The sequence below is a fragment of the Macrotis lagotis genome, chromosome 5 (genome assembly GCF_037893015.1).
Source record: "Macrotis lagotis isolate mMagLag1 chromosome 5, bilby.v1.9.chrom.fasta, whole genome shotgun sequence".
Lineage (NCBI taxonomy): Eukaryota > Metazoa > Chordata > Mammalia > Peramelemorphia > Peramelidae > Macrotis > Macrotis lagotis.
Window position 1 is genome coordinate 208,247,086 of NC_133662.1, and position 10,164 is coordinate 208,257,249.

The window sequence follows — 10,164 nt, forward strand, 5'->3', positions numbered from 1 at the left end:
GTGGTCTGTTCATCAGAAATGTTTGGAATTCTTCCATTTCATTAAATGTCCATCTTTTTCCCTGGAAGAGAAGGGTAGATTCTTGGCTGCTTTCCAAGCTCTCTTGCTCTTTGAAATATCTCATTCCAGGCCCTTAGATCCCTTAATGTTGATGCTGCCAGGTCCTGCATGATCCTTACTGTGGCTCCTTGATATTTAAATTTTTTCTTTCTGGCTGCTTGCAGGATTTTCTCTTTTATCTGATAGTTCTGGAGTTTGGCCACAGCATTCCTTGGTGTTTTCATTTTAGGATCTTTTTCTGGTGGGGAGTGATATACTCTTTCAATGAGTACTTTGCCCTCCGATTCCATGATATCAGGGAAGTTTTCCATCACTAGATACTGTAATATTAAGTCCATGCTTTTTTTTCTCTTCAATTTTTTCAGGAACTCCTATAATTTTCAGGTTGCCTGGTCTTCTATGACTGGTCTTCTATCAAATGTGTCATGCTACCTTTTTCTTATATAGTAATAATATGCAAATCTCAAAGTTATAAATTTAGGGATTGTTGAACTTTGTTTTATAAAAAGTGTTGAAGAAAAAGATAAACTATATGCTGGCAAAGCAATGTGTTTCTCTTGAATTTCATAGGCATGCTTACAATTTAACAAATCTTTTTTTAAGGAAGAATGGATGGAAAAAGTTAAACAATAACATTATAACCAAAAAGAACTTTGTTAATGGATAAGTTAAATTATTACAAAATATAGAAAAGGAGGATATTATAAAAAGAAGGATGAGGTATTACTTCACACATATAAGACTGGTGAAGTTGATAGAAAGGGAAAATGATCAATGTTGGAGAAATTGTGGGAGGTTTGGAACATTAATGTATTGCTGGTGCAGTTGTGAGTGGATCCAACCATTCCAGAGAGCAATATGGAACTATGCCCAAAGAGTAATACAACTGTTCATACCCTTGGACCCATGAATTGCAATTCTAGGGTTATATCCTAAAGAAATCAAAAAATGGAAAAGAAAGTCCCACATGTTCCAAAATATTCATAGCAACTCTTTTTGTAGACACAAAGAATTGGAAATTGAGGGGGTGCCCATAAATTGAGGAATGCTTGAACAAGTTATGGTATGTGAATAACATAGAATTCTAGTATTCTCTATGAAACCATAAATGCTTGATCTCTAGAGAAGAATGGAATGAATTTTATGGTATGTGATGTCAAACAAAAGAAGTAGAACCAAGAGAACATTGTACACACTAACAACCACATTGTGAGTTGATCAAACCTGATGGTTGTAACTCCTCTCACCAATTCAGCTAATTAGGACAACTGTATTAGACTAGCTGCGGACAATGTTATCCCCATCCAGAGGAAGAAAAACAAAACAAAACAGAGTAAAACCATTCATAATCTTATGAACACTTTATAAAAGCTATCTCTTATGCATCTCTTTCCCTTAATCCTAACTTTATTTTTTGCAAGGCAATGGGGTTAAGTGGCTTTCCCTAGGCCAAACATCTAGGTAATTATTAAGTGTCTGAGGCCGGATTTGAATTCAGGTACTCCTGACTCCAAGGCTGGTGCTCTATCCACTGTGCCACCTAGCCACCCCAATCTTAATTCTTCATACTGAAAATCACTAATCTGCAAACATGTCTAACACAAATGTGTATATACTATGTAACCTAACTGTTCATCACTAAAGGGAAGGGGATAGGAAGGGAGGGTGGAAGGAAATTTTTAACTTAAAAATATATGTATTCATATGGATGAATGTTGAAAAAACTTTTATAACATTTTTTTGCAAAAATAAAATATCATTAAAAAGAAGGATATTCTGTATTATTTTACATAAATAAAAGAAAAAAGTTATTTTAAACAATTCATTTGAAATATCTTTTTTAATTGCTTCAGGAAATTTTTTAAAATTCTTTTGAAAAGACTACTTTTTTTGAAACCAAGAAAAAATATTTTCTTGTTTATATTTAATAAATATTGTTTTGTTTTTAAGGAAATTTTATAAATGATTCTAAAAATTATCAGCATACTATTTTAAAAAATAATTAAACCATATATTCTATTAACTGTTAAAATATACTGTTAGAACCACCAGGGTCCACTCACAAGTAAATATTATATGCTTCTATGTAAAAGTTGACAATGATTTTGTGTTTTTAAAATCAAATATCCAAACTATCTTTCATTATAACTTTTTATTAGCTGAGTGGTTCTATCAATAATATTACAAGGATGAGGTGAAGAGAATTCTGTCCCATGTCACAGAATTTAGGTCATTTATAGTAATTTCAATTTATCAGCATCATGGAATAGAAGAGTTTTAAAGATAACTAGAATGGAATAGCATTTAGACCTCCATTCAATCTGACCTTAGACCTTTATTAGCTTTGTGACCCTTGGAAGCTCATATGACAATTTTTGTTGTCTCTCTTATCTCATCTGTAAAATGAACTGAAGAAGGAAATGGCAATCTACTCCAGTTTCATTGTCAAAAAAAATTAAAAGTAGAATCATGGATAGTCAGGTAAGTCTGGAAACAATACTTTGGCAAAACAAGATGCTATAAAATAACTACTGTCATTAGAATTTAACAAATCTTTCCTAAGAAAGAATGGGATGGGAGATTTTGGAAAATCATGTTATAACCATCAAAGAACACTGAGAAGGCAAGTTATGATATGAAATATAGTTAAGAAACATATTCCATAGAATTTTAAATAAATAATGGAAACATGTTACTTGAAAGGATTCAGATGAAACATCTATTTAGGGGTGGCTAGGTGGCATACTGTATAGAACACCAGCCCTGGAGTAAAGAGGACCTGAGTTCAAATTTGGCCTCATACACTTAATACTTGCTTAGCTGTATTACCTTGGGCAAGTCACTTCATTCCATTGCCTTACAAAAATCAATAAAAAATTATTTAATCACTTCAGGAAATTCCTTTCTTTAGAAAATTCATTTGAAAAGACAGATTTTTTTTTAATTCCAAGAAAAAAGCAGTTACTATTCCAAAAATTTTGGATATATCTTAGCTTCTTGAAGACTTAAAAAAAATCTAAATTATGAAATATATGATTTAACCCATATTTTTCTTTAGTCAATAATAACTAGTGATTTTAGAAGGTTGGTAATTAATTATCAAAATATTAATATATTACCCCTATGATCTACATATAGTCAATAAACCAAATTATCCAATCAATCAATATAGATTTAATCTTAATTAATATATCTTTTATCAATATGCTTTTTATTTTATTTTTATTAAGGTTTTACTTTTCCAAATGCATGCAATGAAATGCCTTTTTTTTAGCATTCATCTATATGCCTAGGGATATTTCTAAGTTAAAAAAATTGCCCCACTCCCCTCCATGGTGTTCAGTCAGCTTAATATTGTATTTACACATTTGTGGTTAAGCACTTTTACAGTTTAGTCATTTTTGCTATGAGGAATTAAGATTAAGGGAAAGAAATACATAATAGATATTTGTTAACTGAATGTAGTATTCCTCCGATTCTGAAGGATATTTTTTGATTTTGTTTTTCTTTCTCTGGATGGGTAACAGTATACTTTTAATCAATTAATGCATTATACTTCTCTATGCATTTGAGTAATCAATCAGAAATAAATAGAATAGATTCTTATCCAAGTATCTCAGATTCTTATGATACTTTTCTTGAAAGATACAATTTCTATTTTCATAATCAGAAAATGACTTACTAAGAAGTTTCCTTACCTGATCATTGGAAGCTAACTAGAGAACTGCACCCTTTTTTCCTGTAGAACAGGATCAAGCCCGGAGTGACAGATGTGACTGAATTACATGGAAAGTACCCCATCATTCTATTACCTCTCCACCTTTCATTATCTTCTTATTGCCCAACATGAGGAGATAGTTATGAACTTTTGGAGAATAAGGGATACTTGTTGCTTGGTTATGGGCTACCATCCTATAGATCCATGTGGATATTTTAGAATCTAATCTTCAGCATAAACCCTTGAGCCTGCACCATAATTTTGCTAGGATCTCCTGGAAGGTTAAGATAGGTCAGTAATGGTTTGCTTATAAATCCATCTGTCTACTAATGGAGCTCAGTATTTTATATAGACTCTTCAGCAAGGTCAAGGGAAAAATTTACTCACAAATAAGACTCTGCATTATTGTGCTGTTTTGCTTACATTTCCCAATTTGCAAACATTAGAAAAATGAAACCCTGAAGAAAGGAGAAATTTCAGATCAAGAAGAGTATCTGAGGCCCTGTTTCACTGAATGGGTGCCAGTTCTCTGTAATAAATGATTACGGTTCAATATTCTACCTCTTTATTTGGAAAATTTTTATTTTTATTTATATTTATTTGTTTGTAGATTGAACTTTTAAGGGGATGCTATAGTTATAAACATAAAAAAGAAGAGAATTTTAAATGTGACCATTTTTTGTTCTTTAATATTTAATTTTGTTCTAAACTACATGTAAAAACAGATTTATCATTTAAATTTTTTTAATTGCAAATTCTCCTCCCCCTCCCTTCCCTTCATTGAGAAGCAAACGGTTTGACAGATGTGATTTAATGTGTAGTAGTGAAAAACACATTTCCATATAAGTCATGAAGCTTTGACAAGTAAGACAAGAAAACTATAAAGGAAAATATAGAGAGTAATTGAATTGCATTAAGAATCATCAGATCTTTCTCTGGAGATGGGTTTCACATTTCATCATTAGTCTTTGAGAAAATTATTGGATCATTTTATTGCTTAGAATAGATAATTTAATCACAGTAAATTATCTTGAATTATTTCTATCCCTGTAGACAATGTTCTTCTGGTTCTGCTCATTTCACTTTGCATCATGTTCTCTTTCCATATTTTCTTTTTTTCTTTCCCCCCAATTACATTAAAAAAATAGTTTTCAACATCCATTCTTTTGCAAACTTTTGAGTTTCACATTTTTCCAATTCCTTCCCTCTCCCGCCCCTCCAGGGCAGTTAACAATCTAATATAGATTATACACGGACAATCACTTTTTAACATATTTCCATATTAGGCATCTTGTGAAAGAAGAATTACAACTAAGGGGAAATAATGATCATAAGAGAAATAAAACCACCAAAAATTTTATCTCCTTCTGCCTTATCTTTTATATGTATATATATATATACACTTTCTCCTCTCCCTTTATCACTACTCACCATTGTTCTGCTTCTGATTACTGCTTGCCTCATACTATTTTTCCCCTTTTCCCCTCCAATGTCCCAGTGGGGTGGCAAAAATTTCTAAACCCAATTGGGAATGTTCATCATTCCCTCCTTTAATGAAAAATGTTGAAACAAAGACTTGCATTCTCTTTTTCCCCTCTACCAAAATAGGTACTTCATGCCTCTTCATGTGATGTCAATTATCCTTTAATACCTGTACTATATTTTCCCATATAATCATCTTTTCATGTCTTCATTGTTTTATATCTTTTCTGTACCCCATCGTCTATCAATGTAGCTCCTTTTAATTATGCTGAAAGAAGAATAATTATCTGGTGCCATAAGCATTGTCACCATCATGATCAATTTGTACCATACCCTCTGCTCAAGTAACTCCCCTCTCAATCTTTTCAATAGAGATACAACTCTCATGAGCTAAAGTAAATCATCATATCATGGTCAGATTAGACCAACATCTTCTAATTATGTACCTTTCAAATGTCCTAAGCAAAATAGCATTTTTAAGTATTGTCTTCCTGTTTAGTCCTCTTGACTTTTATTTTTTTCTTAATCTTTGTGACTACTACTTTTTATTTCTGTTTAACTTTTTATGAATCTCTTAAGTTTTATTATTTGAAGATCAAGTTTTATGTTCAGTACTGGTTTTTTGATCAAGAAAGCTTGAAAATTCCCTATTTTATTGTGTCTCTCTTTTCCTGTGAAATTTTGCAGGGCAGTTGATTCCTGGTTTTAATCCAAGCTTCTTTGTGTTCCTGAATATCATATTCCTGACCCTCTGATACTTTAATATTGCAGCTGTGAATTCCTGCATAATCCTGACTATGGCTCTCTGATATTTAAATTGCTACTTTTTGTAAATTTTCAGTAATTTCTCTTTTAACTGAAAATTCTGAAATTTGACTCGAATATTTCTTGGAATTTTCATTTTGCTATTTCTCTCTAGGGGGTGATCAATGGATCCTTTCATGAATTATTGTCTCTTCCTTGTTATAGGATAATAGGGCAGGTTTGCATGGTCATTTACTGCATGATATTTATTAGGCCCTTTTCCTAATCGTGACTTTCAGGTAGACCAATAAATCATAAATTAGTTGTTTTTTCCTAAGAGATACTTTTCATTTTCTTTTAATTTTTCTATCTTTTGGTTTTGTTTGATGGAATCTTGGACAAATAGAAACTAATATCTCTAAGAAATATCAATTCAAATTTTTAGGATTTTTGTATTCTTGAGGTAGTTTTTATGGTTTCTCTTTAGCCTAGTAAAATTTACTTTCAGAGGAGTTGATTTATTTTTCCATTTGGCCAATTTTACTTAAAAAGGCATTGCTTTCTTCATAAAAATCTTCATAATTTCCTTCATGATACCCATATTTTTCCTCCATTTTCTTTCATCGTCTTTACATCTCTTCCAAGAGAATTTTTGTATTTGAAACCATTTCAAAATCCCCTTTGACAAGTATGCATTTGACCAGTTTTCCTTTTTTTGATGGCATTTTTATCATCCCTATCACATTAACAGCTTTTCATGGTTAGTGGTTTTTTTTTTTTTTGGCTCGTTTTGATAGTTGAGCTTTTTTCCTGGGAAAAGGGGGCTTGTTGTATTTGGGTTTGGTCTGACTTAGTGCTTGCCTCTAGCATCTCAGGTGCTAGGTTTTTGTATCTTATGATAGGGAAGCCTAAAATTAAGTTCCACCTTTTTGTACCAGCATTCCTGGGGTTCAAAAATTTGTCTTCCAGGCTGAGATTGGGACCCTCACTGTTGGCCTGCTGTACTGCTGGCTTGCTGAACCTGGACCTTAAAAGCTGTGACTAAAAGTCTCCCACTGCTTTTCCAGCTCTCCCACCTTCACTGGGCTGTACTCTCCTTTTACCCATGTCAGACAGAGCTTTATTGAAATTCCTCCATGATATCTTTATTTGATAACTTATTTCATTCTGTTTCTTGTGGGTTATTTTCCTTTAGAGTCTGTATAGACACTTCATTTAAAGTTGTTTTGGGAAAAGCTCAGGTATCTTCCTTGTCTTGCATCACAATCTTGGTATCAGTCTGGAAATGAAGATAAATTTTTTTAAATGAAGTATTAAAATATTTGATTTCATTTTATGTCCAAAATACAATTTACTTTATTAAATTTATATCATTAAAATTATCTGCTAAAGAGAGAAAATCTACAAAACAGAATAGAATAAGTAAATCAATTTAGTTTCACAATACTCAATTTCTATATGTGTCACTTGCTCCCATTGTGGTACATTGGGGAAGTCTCTTAATGTCTCTTTGTTATAAGTTTCTCATTTGTTAGATAATATTAATACATTTTTCTTCAGTTGAGTGGCAAGGAGGAACAAATTAGCTAAAAGCCCATTACAAATATAAGATTCTTCTCTTTTAGAAAGAAAAGTCTTTCTTTTCTCCATTGTTGTTAAACATTTATTGCTATTCTGTGCCATTTATATTCTTTTCCACTTTTAAAATTCTTATAATAAAAATTATCAACCTTTAGTTAACTAAACTGAATATGAAATTCAAATACACAGATACAAAAAAAGTGATTTATTTTTGTATGTGGCAATGTATTTTATAGGGTAATCAACATGCTTGAATTTGCGTTGTCAGACATCTTCCTCATCATTTTCTATCATTATCCTCTTAGTTCAAAACAGGTTTGCAATACAGTTGTAACTCCAGGATTATAAGAATATTATGGAGATAAATAATAAAGGATCTTCAAAAAATGGCCTTACTACTCACAAATACTAAACAGAAGTGAATAATTCTTTTTTATTAGGGTTTTGCAAGGCAAATGGGATTAAGTGGCTTGCTCAAGGCCATACAGCTAGGTAATTATTAAGTGTCTAAGGCCAGATTTGAATTCAGGTCCTCCTGACTCCAGGACTGGTGCTTCATTCACTGCAACACCAAGCTGACTCCCTGGAAAGCAATCTTTTAAAAAACTTTTTCTCATTAAATTAGCAATAAGATTATTGCTTTCTATTCATAGAAAAGTGCAAAGTTCAATAAATAGGTTGAACAATTAAACAGTTGATATGCTTTTAGATATCATGAAGTATGTTCAAATAAAATTATATGTACATTTTAAATTGTTGAGATTATTCAAATACTACAGTGGACAAACTTATTGGGTATGGAGAATAAAGGTCTTCTATTAATTGGCAATGATTTAATTATAAACACATGAAAACACCACTTAGTAAAACTACATCTGAAGAAAAGAATTAATGACTTGAATTTATTTGGATTCAACTCTTCTTTCTTATCTTATAAATCTATATTAATCCCCATAAGGAAAACCTCAGGTAGGATTACTAATGATAAGTGCATCAGAAAAATTGTATACTGAGGGATTTGAATAAGTGCAAACTTTATAAGTAAATACAAAAATATTTCTTGGGAAATATAATCCTTTTGCAGAAATAGGAAGGAATGAACACTGCTAGCAAAATGGAAAAAAATACATTGAAAGGACAGGATTTCTTTTGTTATCCATTATAATGATATAGACTGAGTAGAAATGAGGGATGAATTTCTTCTTCCAACTGATATACTCTTCAATTAATCCTAGACTCATAAACCTGGACATCACATATAGAATATAATGGACATATGTATTTATTAATGAGTCATATTTATACAGTTCATAAGTGTTTGCAGAGTTTTCATATTTAATACTACCAATCAATAAGGTGTTATTAATTTTCCTTTTTCAAAGACATGTTAAATAATTAAAGGTTTATCAATTGATAAATGGTCAAAGGATATGAATAGCAAGTTTTCAAATGAAGAAATCAAAATTATTTATAATCACATGGAAAAATGCTCCAAATCATTATTTATAGAGAAATGAAAATTCAAACACTATGAGGTTTCACTTCACACCTAGAAGACTGGCTAAGATGACAAAAGTGGGAAATGATCAATGTTGGAGATGTTGTGAGAGGATCAAGGATGTGCTGTTGGAGTTGTGAATGGATCCAACCTTTCTGGAGAGCAACATGGAACTATGCCCAAAGAACAATAAAACTGTTCATTCCCTTTGACCCAGATACTCTAATTCTAGGCCTATATCTAGGACAAATTATTAAAAAATGAAAAAAAGTCCCACATGTTTCAAAATATTCTTTTTAGCTTTTATTGTAGAGTCAAAGAATTGAAAAGGGAATGCTCATCAATTGGGGAATGGCTTAACAAGTATAGTACAGAAATACTATGGAATATTATTGTTCCTTAAGAAATCATAAATGGTCAGACTCCAAAGAAGCATGGAATGAATTACAGGATCTGATGCTAAGCTAAGGGAGCAGAACCGAGAGAACAATGTACACATTAACAACAGCATTGTGACGTGATCAACTTTGATGGAAGCACCTCCTCTCAGCAGTTCAGAGAGCTATTACAATTGTATTAGACTGGCTAGGGAGGAAGAAAAATAAAACAAACAAAAACCAATCTTTCATAATCTGATGAACACTTTGTAAAAATTATCTCTTATGTATCTCTTTCCTGTAATCCCAAATCCTCATACCGAAAATGACTAATCTGTAAACATGTTATCAAATGTATCTATGTACAGTATTAACCTCTCTGTTTGCTGCTGAGGGGAGAAGGGTAGGAAGAGAGGATGGGAGGAAATTTTGTAACTTAAAAAAATACATATATATATACATACAGGGAAATTATAAAATAAATACATAAATAAAACCAAAACAATTTAAAGGGATTAAATAATTCACACAATTCAGGCAGTAAGTCTGAAAAGAGATTTCAACTCATTTCTTCCAGACTCTAAGATACTCCTGGTCAAATACTCAGTATTTTATTTTCTGAATATATCTTATTCTTTCTCTTTTTGATATCATAAAAAAGAAAATTTAAATTGGATGCTTTATAGAATAATTGGTATGGTTTA